Source organism: Lycorma delicatula, chromosome 2 (genome assembly GCF_047948215.1).
Source record: "Lycorma delicatula isolate Av1 chromosome 2, ASM4794821v1, whole genome shotgun sequence".
Taxonomy (NCBI): Eukaryota; Metazoa; Arthropoda; class Insecta; order Hemiptera; family Fulgoridae; genus Lycorma; species Lycorma delicatula.
In genome coordinates this window covers 77,870,877-77,888,942 of record NC_134456.1, presented here as the reverse complement: position 1 = coordinate 77,888,942, position 18,066 = coordinate 77,870,877, and the positions used below count along the sequence as shown (strand labels likewise).

At 31.6% G+C, this 18,066-nt stretch overlaps 1 protein-coding gene across 1 annotated transcript in view; it reads left to right on the top strand.

Annotated features, from left to right (window-relative positions):
- The window catches only part of LOC142318914 (limbic system-associated membrane protein-like), a 1,021,193-nt gene that overhangs the window by 234,268 nt on the left and 768,859 nt on the right, over positions 1-18,066 (top strand). The gene's annotated exons all lie outside the window — the stretch shown is intronic.

Genomic DNA, 18,066 nt, shown 5'->3' with positions numbered 1-18,066 from the left:
ATATCTACTGCAAAGCATGTTTTACTCTTACCTACATTGCTATTAACTGTTATGCAAACATTGCAACGTAAATCGCATCATATAAATCTGTTTTAAATATAGATTTGTATGGTAAAACAATTTCCTTTTCACTTCAGACCCGTGTACTGCCAGCTAATAATTAATTAAAAACATTGTTGTTGATTGTAATTTTTTTTTGATATCACTGCGTTTTGTTAGATAATTCTTTTATTTTTTTATGAATTACTGATTGTTATCTTATGAATTTATTATTAAAATTTATTGCCTTTCTAGGACAAATAAATATACAGTTTTTGAATTGCTTGTCAATTTTTTTTTTTTTTTTGATAGGCATATCATTCACTTCGTACCATATTTTTCCTTTTTTAATAAAACTAGTATAACGACCTTAACAAATCGAATATCGGCGATGTAATATTGCACTTATTACTTTGTAAATGTAACCCTCAATTTTTATCGTATCCGTGGACACACTTTTTATATTATTAGTAAATGAACTTTTTTTTTAATTTCCCCATCGGTTAGTTCAAATAGTTCTAATTGTAGAATAAAAGTTTTACCGATCAAATTTATTTTTGTTTTATATAATAAATCTTTGTTGCCACATTTGTAACACTTTCCTAATGTGTTAACACTTTTGTGTTTTACTAGCAGCTATAATCTCTTATAAATTAAGTTTAAATTTTTTTTAATGTAGTGATGGGAATTAAAAAAATCGTTTCTTCTTCAGTACTTTCATTTACATAAAAGTATTTATTGTTAAATGAAGTTGAATTATATTTTCTATTAAATTGTATTATTTCAAGTACGTTATCAAGTTTATGTACGCTACGCTACCTAGTACTATCAAATACTTCTACGTACCGGCGCCATTCGTAGACCCACCTTCCTTTTTGAAGAAAAAGTGTATTCCAGTGCCGCGGTTCATGAATGAAAGAACAAAACGTTGTCTAATAAAATTCGAGGTACTTTTTGAAAGTATTCTTTATTACTAATCTAATTGAACTGTAATATAATGTTTTATGCTTATTTTTTTTATTTTTTCCCCCTTTTTCATTTCACTTTTAGGTTTAGAACTGTAACCATAGTTCATTGATTTCGCCGCTGTCTTCCAGTTCTGCGGACATTTACCGGCGAAGTTCTAACGAACTCCTTGATATATATTACAATTTTATGTAACTATCCTAGATATGAAAATAAATTAGAAAATTAATAATACTATAATTAACCAAAAATCCTAGGGCTATAATTAAAAACTGATAAAGTGAAAAAGTTTTCATATACAGGTGTCAAATTTTTAACCTACCAAAATAATACGTTTGTTTAAATGCGTATGCAACTATTTACATGTTTTAATTAATGCCATATATATACATATAATAATAATTAGATAGGTTGTTTATCTTTCTAACAATAAGTCTTTTTATCTTGGTAAGTACTATGCCAAATTTCAACGTAATTAATCAAACCATTCTGAACAACAAATTTATTTATTAAAAAAAAAAAAAATGGCGGCTAGCGGTAACATAAAGCATTTCAGGACCGATGTTTAAACCCATCGGGTTGGTCTAGTGGTGAACGCCTCTTCGCAGATCAGCTGATTTGAATGTCGAGAGTTCCAGTGTTCAAATCTTAGTAGAGGTTACTTTTATACGGATTTGAATACTAGATAGTGGATACCGGTGTTCTTTGGTGGTTGGGTTTTAATTAACCACACATCTCAAGAATGGTCGAACTGAGACTGTACAAGACTCATTCATAGTCTGAATCATCATCCTCATTCATACTCTGAAGTAATACCTGAACGGTAATTCCCGAAGGCTAAACAGGAAAAGAATAGGTCTCATGTTAATAATAACGTTTTTTTTTTTTTTTTTACTTTAATACAAGAAAACCACTGCAGAAGTCTGGTTGCACATCTACATCTCATTATGAATTATTATCACAAACAATGTTTAGCAAGAAAATAATTCATTGATTTGAAATATAAATTTTATTTTGACTAATCTAAAACCCCGTCGAGTATGCCCTCTAATACAATTTAAATATTAAATACAATTTAATATCGTTCTCATTATTCATCATAATGTAAATAAATTAAGTTAGGAAAGATGGTAAACCGCATTTCATAGCAACGCTTAATGTATTGGACAAATAACCATTTTATCATCTCGAAAAATAAAGATGTTTTGAATATAAGGCAACATTTAGAAACCTGCTTTTAATTAATCATCAAAATTATACGTTATTTTGCAATCAAATATGCAGAATTTTGTGAAGTTTGTAAATAAAGAGCTTGTCAGATTTTCATAAATTATACAAAAAGTTAGGTAATTAACTGATTAACTTTAAAAATTAAATATATGTAATTTTAAATGAATCAGAAAAAGGAGCTTGTTTTCAAAGCACTGATTATAAAAAAATCGATCGTTGAGATTTAACAAAATAATTTATACAAAAGTTGTTAGATTTAAAATAACTAATTTAAATAAAATATTAAAATCAGCTTATCAACAGTTAATTCCCTCAAATGTTTTCGGTTAGCCACCATCTTCGGGGAGATTGATCTAATAATAATTTAGAATTAAAACGTAAAAATATACAAAATTCACAAAATGAAATTGTTAGAATCATAACAATTGATCACCATAAGTAAATAATTGTAAATTTAAAGTAAAAGTAAGTACGTCCGATTTGTGAGAATGTCACAATTGTTATGAAACAGTTGTTCATAAGACTGTTTGACAAAAACTTTTTAGAGAATTAAATAATCTATTGGTAAGCTGATTTTAATATTATATTTAAATTAAATTATCTTTTACCAGAGGTGCCAGGTTTGCAAACCTTAATTTAAAATCAGTTTAAAATTAATTAAATTATTAATTTAAATCTAACTTAAGAAAATAAATATTTCTGAAATTATATGAGAAAAGAAAACAATAATAAAGCAATACTATTTATTTTATATATTTATTCTTACGATACGATGTGCAAGAGCAACATTAAAGTTATACAATTTTTCCAGAAGTCGGTGAGAACAGTTACAAAAGTGCCAAGGTCTGCACATAACAGGATGAAGAATTCATAACTATCTGAATTTCCTTACGTCCGCGAGGAAATCAAACGATTTAGTTCACGTAGCAAACAACATCTAGGTAATCACGTATACTATCTAGATCTAAATCTCCGGGACAACAGTGACTTTTTAATTTCACGTACTAGACCTGGGGAATCTGAGTGACTCTTGGACTGGGACGACATCCCTTAAGTGATAAGCATCATCTCTATGCTTTAATGAAAAACCTAATTTCCTTTCATTACCCAATTATGTTATTATTTTGTTTTTCTTTTCCTTTATCTTATGAATTTATTTGATTTTTTGTAAGTTTTACGAACTTTTGTACTTATGTAGTGAATCTGCGCAAGTGCATTTATGCAAACGAACTATACTCTTATGTATATTCGTTTTATTCAGGAGATTAATTGAAAACCCCTCTTGAAGTGTTTATTGTAATTCTATTTACTTATGACTCCTTGAAAAAAAACTTCTTGGAATTGTGATAAAAAAAAAAAATTTTGCTTATAACAAAAAATGTACAAACATAAATTTTTTATAAAATATAATTCAAGCTTATTTAAACTTGAATAATCATAAAATACAAAAGATTTTTAATAATAATTTAAAAGAAAACTTTAAAAATTTTAGAAATAAATAAACATAAGTAGAAAAAAGTTAATTTTTATGTTATAAAAAAAAATAATAAGTAATAATACTAAACTTAGTTCAACCAGAGGAATAATGATGGATTGAGTTTCAAATAATATACTACACCGTCGATGGAGGTACTTCACTTAGTTCGGCTACTAGTCTCAGCGGACAAATCCCATGAGACCATAAACCAAATTACGGTTTAGGACAAAACGTTCAAGTTCTTTCAAAAGTGGACATACAAAGAACTACCCGAATTCTTTGAAACTATTTCAGCTAAACTAGTAGTATATAATTGCTATAAAACTTTATTCTGAGTTATGCATTTCACAATAGCGCAAAATTATTTTTATGTGTAAGTAGCGTTTTCAAAGTTAAACAAAAAAAATGAACGTTTTATTTAGTAAAATTGACTTTAAAATTCAGTTTATAGGTTTTGTTTTTTTTAATTTTCATATTGCTCCTTAAAAGTTTTTTCAATTTTATAGAAATAGTCAAAAATAAAATTTAAAAGTCATTCAAAAAATACATAAAACGTTTTTACAAACTTCTATTTTTTTAATTTCGTGAAGTATTTTTTTTTTATCTCAAAAAACTTTAATTTTTATCATTAGCTATCCATTTTAATGTTTTCTTTTCAAAAAAAAGATCTAAAAAATAATAACGAAAATGAATAAGTTAATTTTTAAATACAACTGATAATTACTGCATACTACGCTTATTATAAATATGAGGAGTGACGAAGTTTCCATCATCGTTTTTAATTAACAGAGTGACACCACTTTGTTCACTAAGGGAACAGGCTATATTTTCAAATGAAACCAAAATTAAGTGTAAATTTTGCCTAAAAATGCTTTACATGCTTCAATCATAACATGCATGTAGAAATGCTTACAGCAGCATATAAAATGTGGTTTGACAGTTTGTAAACTGATCTGAAAGTTACGGGAAAGAAGGGAGATATTCAGAATATTCTAGTCTAATATGTGTCTGATAGTATTATAATCGTATGCACTCGCCGCGCACCCACACTCGTACACGCCTAGCAAAACATGTACTCAACTCACATACTTACCCATAACAGCCATCAGTTGTTGAGCAACACGCTCAGGCACCGGGAACGGAATATCCACGGCCTCAATACGCCAAGGCGACTCCCGCACGCCCGCACGAGCCCCCAAGCACTCAGCCGCAGACCTGTCCAGCCTGGCACCCCTGACGTCTTCTTATCTGCCGGAACTCCTCCTGTAGACGGAGCTTGTCTGTCACCTTCCTAGCATATCGATCACCAAAGTCCACTCTCCGCTCATTAATATTCGCTGATTAATATCTACCGGCTGGAGCATATTTCCATAGACCAGGGTGTCTAATAATTCCTTTTGTTCTTCCCTGAAACGTGAACATCTGAAGTAGACGTGCAGGGGGCTCTCCTCCTCCTCAGATGCTTAGGCGCCCGTAAATGGGGTTCCTCCATCTCTAAAAAAAAAAAATATAATCGCAACGATTATCGTTGAACTCATTTCATTATCTCTAGAAATTATATAATATTTAAAGATAGTTTTCTTCATTAAATACATTAAATATTATTATGTAATCTAAATTTATAACATGAGTGAAATTTAATCCTAAAAATATCACATTCTTTAATGAATGAATAAATGGGTTTTATGATATACTAAAAGTGGTGAAATATGTAGTTCATCTTTCTTGATTCGGAGGGCTGAAGAAAAATTTGATCTTTCCTTGTATAAAAAATGTACAAAGCTACAGTTTTTATGCAAGTTTTTTACAGTTTTTTTATGGCTAATATCCTAGCCATATTCATGGCTAAGATGTTTTGGTAGTTAGAAATCAACATCAGAAAGGTGGCCAGGGCCAATTTCGAGGAGCATGACCCCCGTACGGGGAAGACAGACGCCTTGTCACGATCCCCGTCACCACACCAAGCCTCAGGGTTCATAGCCCTGATGGGTTTTACCGGAAATCGTCTTTTAGACCCTCTAAACTTGATAACACAACACAGTCATCAGTTGGGTCTTTTTTGTCAGGATGCCACCGATGCAAATTCCTCGGCAGACATTTACATCAGTGTATTTACATAGCTTACTATCGCCTTCTTATGACCTCTTCCAACCACGACCACTTAACATAGCTTACAACCCTCAAATATCAAATTAACCGATTCGCGGAAGTATGATTCCTGCGCCTTCCTCAAACACCGAAGGTTTCACAAAAAAGGTATCTATGTTCAATTAGACTATGCACTCATATAATTACTTGATTAAGTCTTTATACACCAAAAATACTCTCCTCATACCAACAAAACAAGTTTTCATCGTAAACAACGACAACTTTGTTTTACACTTCAGTTTATTCAAAGTCCTCTTGATATACTTAAAAATTAAGAAACAGATTCACCAATTTAGTAAGTTTCTAATGAAAATATACTCTATCTCTCTCTGCTCTGATCCGCTTTCGGAAGCAAATTCAATGCCTATATCCCCACATCGTAGCTCCCATACAGAGTTCACACATCCATCTCATCCTATATCTAAGCTAACCGGGACTCCATGCCAAAACGCCTATCTTGGTGAATTAAGCACCCAGGGGAACCCTAGCCACCCGGGTTACTATTACATCTATAACAGCATCAGACCTCCTCAGCCATTCTTCCCAGGATTAACGATCCAAGGAATCCATCAACTACGTTCCATTTTCTTTTGTTTTTTCCTATTAAATTGCAGATCAAAAACACAATTGATCCTCAAATGTGCTCTAGCTATAATACTTTCAGCTTCATACACGGGGCAGACATATAAGACATGGGGTACATCATCAGTGGCCCTACACTCCGTACACAAGCCTGAATTGATGAAACCAAATGTGACCAACCTATCTCAAAAAAGCATTATGTCCAGAAAGAAACTGTGTAATATGCCGATTTGGGGAAACTCACCTTCATACTTCTCACATCAGGGAACATTATATGCGTGTAAAGGTCATCAAGTGATTCAGTCCACCTGACCTGCCATAAATGGACACATTGGTCATCTACTTCTTTTATGCGCCCAGAGGTAAGTTGGCCTACCTTCTTAGCAACATAACGTAATTGGCGCTTAGTCGCAATGATATCAATGGACGAAATACCAGAAATAACAAGGACCGCCTCTTGAAAGACAGTTCTACAGGCATCAATCAAAGGTAATAGGAGACGCTGGGCTATCAACTAAATATTCCTGTGTATCATTTAATGAGCTCAGACAGGTCCAGCATACAGCATTATAGCTTTGCATACACATAGAACACGCATGGTTCTGAAATTTAACCCCCAATCGAGGTGAACTGCTCTCCAATGAAGGGAGCTGAACCAGCCTTTCTGGCAGCATATTGAAGATGGTCCTTGTCTCGAAGTTTCTCATCAAGGATAAAAGCTAGATACTTCTGCAGAGGGACATATCTAACTGGATGAATGATTGATACACCAGGTCGTCATGTAACAGCTAGTCTGCCCTTGAGCAACATCATCGTTGTTTTCTCTGGGCTAAACACCACCTTATGTTGCAAACTCCACAACTTGAGTATTTTGAAAACCTGGGCTGCAGTTAAAATTAACTGTTTTCTCCCGAACATTAAGTTTTCCTAGTGCATCCATCTGTTTCCTAGTGCATCTCGCCGTTTTATGTCGGAATTTCTGACATCCAAAACACCGCAATGGAGTCAGAATGAAAGGACGGACATCCTGTCTATGAAAGCCAATCTTAATTTTCTCAGAACACTTAGGTTTATTAAATTTTAAAACATGCGACGTGGAGAGTACAACTTCTTCGTTACGTTGGGTGTTCAAACGTCGAAATGCAAAAATTCCGTATTCCTGAAGCTCCTCGACTGCTTCTTTGCAGTAACTGTTTCTGCCAAACTTTAAGTTTTTACTTGTTTTCCATACGAGAAGAGTATTGGTTAAACATGTACACCAGTCCGATAACAATAAGGCCTACTTTAGTGAACATCATTACTTTAATAGAAAACTATGTGAATTGTGCGTCTTGTACATCAGAGATGCTTCATATGGATCACAGCCATTAATGTGGTAGAATGCTTTATGTACGCAAGGAAATCGATCCCAAAATATCTTAAATGATTTTTTTCAGTGGGAAGAAGATTTCAATCTAATTTAAAAATAATACGTTAGAATAATAAAATTTGTGTATTTTCTTGCATCTTTATTGATCAGTTAGATTTTTATTATTACTCTTTATTTGTTCACTTTATTAGTAAAATCTTGGACTTGATAAATATAAATATGTAAACGAGGATGTTGAAGTGGATGAGATGATAATAAACATGCTAAACTCTTATGAAAATTGAATCCGAGACAAGCCGATCTAGAAGTATCGTTGGTGTTGTTCAGAACTGGTAATAATTAGTACTTAATTTGTAAATAATAGTACTTGATTTGTACTATTATTTGTGAAATGAGATGATCAAATGAAATGAGCTTTATCTAGGTTGTCCTACCCGTATTTGTTATAGTTCATTTATTCTACTGGGTTCACAGAAAAATTAAAATAAAAAATCTAAGACTAAGAGAAATAAAATTATTATTTTTTTTTTAATAGGATTAAAGAAGAGAAAGAAAATTTAAAACGTAATTAGACTAGGGTTATGTTACTACTCTTTATAAATGAAAAATTTAGCTTTAATCTGTTTCGTTTGCAGTTGTAGGAGTTTAACAAGTTGTTATAATTTAATAAAGTTATTCTAAGTCAGATACAATGAAACTATTCAAGACCACACTAAATTAACTTACGTAGCAGTATACGGAATCCTAATTTATTCTGTAACAGATTTTCACTAAATCCTATGACTTGTATAAAATAAATTAAATCATAACTAAAATTACGATATTATATCTTAATGCTTGGACATCCATGATCGGACTTTATTTTAAATTAATAAAATTAAATCCTCTTTTCCTGAAGTTACTCCTTTTAATTTTATTTTTTTATTTTTGTTAGCAGACATGTTAAATATTAAAGTTTAATATTCTCAAACTTGTTTTGTATGAATTGTGCATTTGTAATAAATAAAAGTTTAAAAATAATAAATAATTGTTATTAAAGTTTATTTCAGTGGGAAAAATTTGTTATAAAAATGAATGTTATAAATATGTTTATATTTATATATATATCCTTATATTATTTCTTTGCTCAGATTCTAAGTTACGTCGAATCGAATTTTTAAATTATGCCGGTAACGGTGTCTCCTCTTAGTAATAAACAATATCTTTATCTTTTTAATGTAATTTTTTTGTAGACTAATAATTCTATTTGTTCATAGGATTAAAAACCACGAATTTTAGTAGCGTCAAGAAACACGAGGAAGCAAATTCTCTTACAACACGCGAATTATGGAATGAACTTAAGCAAAATGGATGCAAATATCTCATTAAAAAATTACTAACGAAATTTACAATATAGTAATTGCAGGAGTACATAAATAAAAATAAATATAACATAATAATATAAATATAACAAAAATAAATCATTACAGCCATTAATACTTAAGTATACACGAAAGAAACAAATTATATTTTATTTTATGATTCTTTGTTTTAAGTTAGAGGAGCATCGACAACTATAGTCATTAGCTTTTTTCTACATCAAAAAGAAAACAACAAAAGAAGAAGAAACTTTCTTTCCCCTCCCTTTAAAAACAATAGCTACCTAGTCAGTAGACTAGGCTTATAATAATAGGTCATCCAGAAAGAGACTTGTCAAAGGATATTAGAAAAAGAAAAAAAATCACATGACAAGGGTGGTGTAAAGGATTCTTACTACTTGAGAAACATTTAAAACTAACACAATAAAAACACTTAAAAACACGTTAAGACACTTAAAACAACTCAAATCATTTCTAACGAAACGTTGTCAATACTATGAAAATAAATTCAATGTCAAACAAAAGAAATCAAATACTCTTCTTTTCAATAAAATTCTTTAAATTTCATAAAAAACTATCTCAAACATTAATTCAATCGCCTACGTTTTCCTAAGGCCATTCTTCTTTTTCCGTTTTTTCATGTTCCTAAAGGCTTCGGTGACGAATTCCAAGGTACTTGAAGCCTCGGATATGGAGTCTTCCGATCCTCCGCGGTAAATCACGAAGGACCTCCTGCTGCCGGTTTTAGATGACACCGGCTCGGATGGTGCTGTCAGCAGTGCATCAGAGTCGAGACTCGATGAACTCCCAAAAGAGCAAGCGGGACCGCCGAAATGCTCGCCCTTTCGATTAAAGGCCTCCGTGCTTTTGGAAGCTTCGTTATTGGTTTTTCGAAATCTTCCTTTTCCAAAATCTTTACTTCTGGTTTCAAGGTCCCTGAGTGAGAATTTTTTCGATTTGTACTTAAGCTTGTCTTTTTTATTTTGGTTTCGTTTATTCCTTGGTTCATTTCTCGTTTGTGTAACAATTTGTGTAGAGACATCCGCTACTTTCTTCATCGGCTTTGGAATTTTTTCTCTAATTGGACGACTCCGGAATTTGTGATCGATGATATGTTCGATCATGCTTGCCAGTTCTGGTGCCTAATAAAGAAATTAGAGAATTTTTAAGTGGACCCTCTGTCTCAGACGATGTCTATATAGATGCTTTCATAACTTTTATTATTGTCAGTCAATATGTCACAAGGTGAGAGCAAAGAGACAGTTGGGCGTGCCCCAGATTTTAGATCCTGCTTGGGTTCTTCCCGTCAGCCAATTCCTACAAATTTAACCAGCTTCGGAGAGTCAGGTACTGCTTCATCCACGATACCGAATTCTAGAGCTCTCACGTAGCAGTAAGGGCTCTGATACCCTTACTTCTAGGACAAACCCTGCTAAGGGCCGAAGTGACTGACTCACGCTGAGCGGCACAAAATTTCGGCAGAGCTAGAAGTGTAGCTCATCCTCAAGCCGGCTCCACAACCGAGAAAAATGATGAGGACTCCTTGGCCGCACTTTGCTCAGCGTCAGCATAACCAGATCACAGTCTTGCTTCCCGCCACCACTCCAAAAAGTGAAACCGAGAAACACAACCGCAACCAGCTCGGGACCGCCGATTCCATCTTCCTCAGGGGAACTCCTGAGCAAGACTTCCTTCACTTATATCAACCAACAAGGCTGATATAAGTGAAGGAACTGAAGTAACATGTTGTTGCCCCCCGGACGTGTGCGTAAATGTTATTGCACGGACGTGAAGTCAGGTTTGTCTGGGACATTATTATTATTATTAAAAAAAAATTATTATTAAACTTAAAAAAAAAAAAATTTCCATTCGGATCAGTAGCATCTCTTATTTGTATTTCGGATTCGTATCTCAACTATACTTACAGCAAGCTATTCCTGAATTAATCATCAGTTAAAAATAAATATAATCATTATACAAAAAAAAAAAACGATTGAATCTTCTATAGAATATGTGAGTATAAAGTTTAGGTCTTGGTTTAAAAATATCTGCAATAAAAATGAGAAAATGTACTTCACGCAAAAGGTGAACTTTTGTTGAAGTAGCAATACGTCGTTAAAATTAATCTATCGAATAAATAAGTAAGAGAAAACAGAGTAAAATAAGTACAATGTGAAGATGAAAATAAAGAAGAGTTTTAAATATTTCATTCCATAAAAAATATTTAAAAATCAACTTAACTCTTTATGAAGTGTTTTCTTAGTTTAATCTTTATTTTTATTTATTTACTTTACTATACACAAAAATTATTATTTTTCCGAAATTAGTGATTAATTTTTTCAACTTTACTTTTTAATTTTACGTATTCCAATTTAAAACTTCAATAATTAAAAATTTGGAGTTATAATGTTATGCTTGATGCTACGAATAAAGGTACAGTAGAAGAGGAAGTAGTTGATGTGGATGGTTTCTGAAAGTTGAAAACTGCCTTGTAATTAGGGTAGAGGATTAGTGTGCATCGTTAACCTACAAACTGTGGCTATGTTCAAAGTATAATACTCTATAACTGAATATGCGATGTACTAGCCTAAACTGTGTTTCGTTAAAATGAAACGCATTCATTTGTGGAATAAACTTTTAACGAATTAAAATGTAATATTTTCAACAAATTAGGTGGTATCTAACCAGTTAATCTATCATACTAGTTAGCAAAAAAAAAAAAAAACTAACAGCAGTTTATTTTTTATTTTTTTTTTGAAGAAAAGTTTCATTATAAAAACTGCATTTTTTTATAAAAAAAAAGATAGATTAATTTCAAAGCACCTTACAAAAAGTGAGCGCCATTTTATAAAATATTTTCCACAAGATCAAAATATATTTTCTTCATAAAAACAGTATAATAATGATCGAAAAATTACGTTAATCTACTTTTATTTTGTAAAAAGTTTTACTTCTTTCACAACTAAAGATCTAACAAAAAAGAATAAGAATGCTAGATATTCTAAAAGAAAACTGTAAATAATTCTAGAGGATATGTAGTATATGCAAGAACAAAAATTTCTATTTTATGAAAATATAAATTCATATCTTATGAAAACGTATAACATAAGAAATAATAAAAAAGTTAACTAAGGTAAAATAAAGCAAAATTAGATGGAAGAAAAAATAACTTTATTAATAATACTGGATAACTTGAAGGAAGAAAAAAATCCAAAAAATTCTTAATTAAGAAATCAATTGTTGAAGCAGGATCATATAAGGAAGAAATTGAAGCAAATTAACAAATGAAAGAAATTTTTTGATACAGACAATAAAACTGTTAATAAAATATTTAATTTACGATTTAAAAAAAGATCCTACAACAAAAAACCGGAATATTTCAAATTGTACTGTTGTTCAATAATGTTGGCAGATTGTTATTAAAGTAGAAGGTTTTTTTTATCAATTTTTTATTGTGTTTTATATTCATCATAAAGTAATTTAGGCTAGGATTTAATTAGGTATTAATTTTTTCCATTTGAAAAGTTAGTAATTGTGAGCCTGAATGTCTGAATCTTAATCTTTGTCAAATTGAAGTATGTTATATAATTAATAAAAATACAAGTTTTAAATGTCGGAAGAATGAAATTACCATAGTATTCTTCCTTAGAATCTGTAATGGCAGTAGCGTTGTTATCTCCTGTTTTGGGCAACTCCATCATACAGTCAAGATACAATGAAGCTGTCTACTGGCCACCTAAATACGTAAAAATACCTAAAATACGTAACATTAATTAGACGAAGTTAGTGAGCGAAGCGAGCGTAGGTTATGTTTAGTTAGGTTATATTGATATACTGCGTGATACGTCATTACACGGAATCAGCATAATCTAATCAAACATAACGTACGCTCGCTTCGCTTGCTAACCTCTGATTAACGTTAAAAATAAAAATTATATACAAACGTTATACATGTAGGTGACCTTATTTTTATATACGCAAAAAATTGGATTTCAGTAGGAGTCCCGTATAACCGATAAGTACCGATATTCTTTTTTTGTACACCTGTAAATCCAAATTACTATTTCAGATATTTTTTCCAAAATCAATTTTAACAATTTTTATTTTTAACAATATATACCTTGTAGAGTTAGCTACACGAGCTATTACACATGCCACCTTATTGCCTGTCATACAAAAGTATATTCTTCCCGGTACAAATATTGTTAGCGATAGCTGGAAGACATATAATTGTTTGCAACACGTGGGCTACCAAGATTTAGCGATGAACCGCAATTATAATTTCACATATCCGGATACGGGAGCTCAAACACAGATAATCGTGCGTGCGTGCCGAGAAGTGCGTTCAAACGTTCCTCGGTAGGAAATTGTAAGCACAATTTGCACGGGTATCTCGCAGAGTTCTTTTTCAAAAGAAAATACACGGACTACAAGACCCGAGTACATCATTTATGGTCCAGTCTTGTTTCATTGCATCCTGACTATATGATGGAGTTGCCCAAAACAGCTGATATCAACGCTACTCCATTACAGAATCTGAGGAAGAATTTGAGGTAATAACATTCTTCCGACTTTTGAAGCTTGTATTTTTATTAATTATATAACATATTTTTCAACATACTTCAATTTGACAAAGATTAAGATTGAGGACGTTCAAGCTAACAATTACCTAGAAGTTTCATAAAACGTAATATATATATATATATATATTTCTTTTTTTTTTTAAAAAGATAAAGATGCTACGATTTGCTGATGATATAGTAATTGTAGCTGAGAGTAAAAAGGATTTAGAAGAAACAATGAATGGCATGGATGAAGTCCTACGCAAGAACTACCACAGGAAAATAAACAAGAACAAAACGAAAGTAATAAAATGTAATAGAAAAAACAAAGATGGACCACTGAATGTGAAAATAGGAGGAGAATAGATTATGGAGGTAGAAGAATTTTGTTATTTGGGGAGTAGAATTACTAAAGATGGACAAATCAGGAGCGATATAAAATGCTGAATAGCACAAGCGAAACGAGCCTTCAGTCAGAAATATAATTTGTTTACATCAAAAATTAATTTAAATGTCAGGAAAAGATTTTTGAAAGTATTTGTCTGAAGTGTCGCTTTATATGGAAGTGAAACTTGGACGATCGGAGTACGTGAGAAGAAAAGATTAGAAGCTTTTGAAATGTGGTACTATAGGAGAATGTTAAAAATCAGATGGGTGGATGATAAAGTAACAAATGAAGAGGTGTTGCAGCAAATAGATGAAGAAAGAAACTTTTGGAAAAATATAGTTAATAGAAGAGACAGACTTATAGGCCACATATTAAGGCATCATGGAATAGTCGCTTTAATATTGGAGGGACAGGTAGAAGGAAAAAATTGTGTAGGTAGGCCACGTTTGGAATATGTAAAACAAATTGTTAGAGATGTAGGTTGTATACCGAAATGAAACGACTAGCATTAGATAGGGAATCTTGGAGAGTTGCATCAAACCAGTCAAATGACTGAAGACAAAAAATATATATATAATTATTATTTTTAGGTAACAAAATTAAAATAAACAAACATGGGATTAATCATGATAAGTACTTTTAACATATTATTAAAAGAAAAGTTAAATTTTAAAATGTATGCAAATTCCAGGAAAATTCAATAAAGTCGTTTGGATATTTTTCATCTTCATTTTACAATAATGTCACCTTCCATACATTTATTTCATTTCGTTCTTAAATTTTAAAACAATATCATGTTTCGATAACAATTTTTACTGTTATCATGAGTTCATAGGTCATAGGTGTCCAATGTATTTAATGTAGAATTTGTAATCATTTAAGCTTAACTTAAAGTAAATAAATGTAGAATGAAAAAAAATTGATCTAATCAAGAGATAAGCATTAAATAAAACTTCATATTAGAGCAACAAATTAATCTTTCGACAAAAATGTATTTAAAATATACTCCATTAACCTAAATGCAATTAACTTTTATCCTCATTCAAATTAAGAAATTTTATCAAAGTAGACAATCTGTTTTCGGTAACATTATTTATATATTATAAAGTTTTGCTACGCAAGATAAAGAGCCTTACGATCGTATGAAAGTAGATGTTATAGGTAAACAATCTTTTAATTAAAATTATCTTCATTGATAGTGCATGATTAAAATATTTTTTTTATAATTATTATATTACCAAATTGTTCACAATTATTATATTACCGAAAAAGATTTATATAGTAAATTTATTAGAATATAACATGAAGTAGATATGTGTTTATACTCGTATTTTGCAATATGTAAAAATATTTAAAGTTAAAAGCTTTTCATGGTTTAATTAATTTTATATTGTATTCGTTTGAAAAAAAACCTATACGAACAAATCGGTGATGACAATTTCATATTGGTTTTTTACACGACTTCAGTCGTTTAAATGTACACTATAGTATTTTTATTTGATCATTTAATTAAAGTTTCGAATGTGATGGGATGAAATAAAATATAAGTGGAATTTTTACATGATTGTTTTAATATCCAATACCTAATTTGTTGTATTTTATTTGAGATATTCATCGAATATTTGTATGGGAATTTCACTTTGTTTACAGAATTCGTATACCCATGCAGTATTTAATCTGGTGCGTATTTTTAAAATGGTATCAGAAGTAAATTTATGTTAATAATTTAGCATTTAATAGTGTTTTGAATAATTTATTGAAAGCCGAAATTTGTTTCTTAAGTTCACATAAATGTATATTTTCCTTTTTTCATAAATTTTCTGCTTTACTAGAAAAAACACCGATTTCGATGGTTTGTACTTGTTTTTGGAGAAATTCCTCTAGCATTAACGTTGTACGTACTTTCCAAATAAATCGATGGCAACAAAATTGTAGGACTTTCCCACTATGCGGCTTTTTTCTGAAGCACGGCTTACACACACACACACACACACACACACACACACACACACACACACACACACACACACACACACACACACACACACACACACACACACACACACACACACACACACACACACACACACACACACACACACACACACACACACACACACACACACACAAATCCTTTTATTCTTCCAACCCCTAACAATTTACCCCTTATGAAAATTCATACTATAAACTATTACATTACTTAAACATTTTAAAGCAGTATGATGGGTTAAACATGCTGATTTGTAATTTTTTTAAGAAAACTTAGTTTTAAATAGCTTACAATCGTATTCCATAGCAATAAATTATAAGTTTTTAAATAATGTTCTGATTGATTGAAGTACATAAAAGAATACAAAACTTATATTTTTCACTCGCGAAATTTGAGAACTTGCGAAACTTAAGAATCCATAAAGTTTTAACTCAAATTAAGATTAGTTTTATCCAATTAATATACTTTAATATTTCATTTACTGCATTATACGAGTAATTTACACAATATATACGAGTAAACAATTCAATATATGTGAACAGAATTATAAGTGGTTTTATCTGTGTGTGAACACGCGCAGGTTTATAAAGAGAAAGAAAAGATTGGATTTAACTGAATGTGTCATTTTTGTAGGCTTTATTTAAACTAATGGGATAATTATTATCTTTGTGTATAGATTACGATGTCCGTCCTTTTGTCAATGCTGATTAGACATAAGGAAGGTTTAAGTAAACTTTAAGAATGGTTTAATATTGCAAGTTTTTTTTCAGATGACTGATTTTGAAAGTGCAGTAGATTTAAAAGGCTTTTTTTTAAAGAGGTGGAGGAACCCCATTTACGGGCGCCTGGGCAGTGTCGGGCTCGCTAACAGGTTTCGCAAGATGTTATTAAACGCGTATATGTTCCTGCGCACTACCGACTAAACCTCCACCCGTGGCTACCCACCCATCCTGGTACAGCTGGTGTGCATTATTTCTGCTGGAAGGGGGGAATACGCCCTCATACATATTCAGACACCACAGTCAACAGAATCGGACCTCACACCCACAAGATATCAATCATCAGACTAAATCTAACTACACACTCCGCAACATCCAATCATCACTCAGAAAACTACCTCACGCCGCACACTCCACACATGACATCAAAGACAGCCACATCGAATCACATAAGCAAACACCTCACAGACAATCAACCATATACATACCTCACGAGTCACCATCGGACGCGGGAGCGGAGTGCCCACAACCTCATCGCACCCCGTACGATCCCCATACGGGGAACAGGCTCTCAGCCGCCCCCGCACCGCCAACACCTTTTCTTCTACCTCCGCAAGACTTCTCCTAGACGTACAGCTCCACCATGATCTTCCTAGCAAACCTTGCTACAGCCTTCCAATTTTCCGCGCTTTCTAAAATTAAAAGCCTGAGCGAACTTCATTTCATAAATTGAAATGAAGTTCATAAATTTATTTCATTTGTAGTATATACTTTTGAGTCGCAGAAAAAAATCACGGTCTGTGAGAGGTAATTAATTACATTGCAAATGAAACATGTAAAAATAAACTAGTTTTTACTTTGATATTTCATATATAAAAATGACGTTATTTTCAAGATATCTGGAATTTAATGAAAAATTTCATTATTTTTCATTTCTCAATGTAGACGAGTGACATAACATGAATACCCATTTTATATCTACTAGTACTTACTACTCGTATATAAAAAAATTAACCTTTAGTAAGTCAGTCGGTTCCATTTTATTTTTATGTTATCTTTATGTATGGTGCAGAATTAAATCAAAAGCCCAATTTTGTTTGATTTATCTGTTTGTACAGTAATACTAATAAACGGAAAAACTTCTTTTAACGTACCTTGCACAGTGAAGCTTATTTTGAATCCACACAGAAAATATGTTTGGATTATTAAAAATTTCTTAAAATATTTACTGGTGGTCT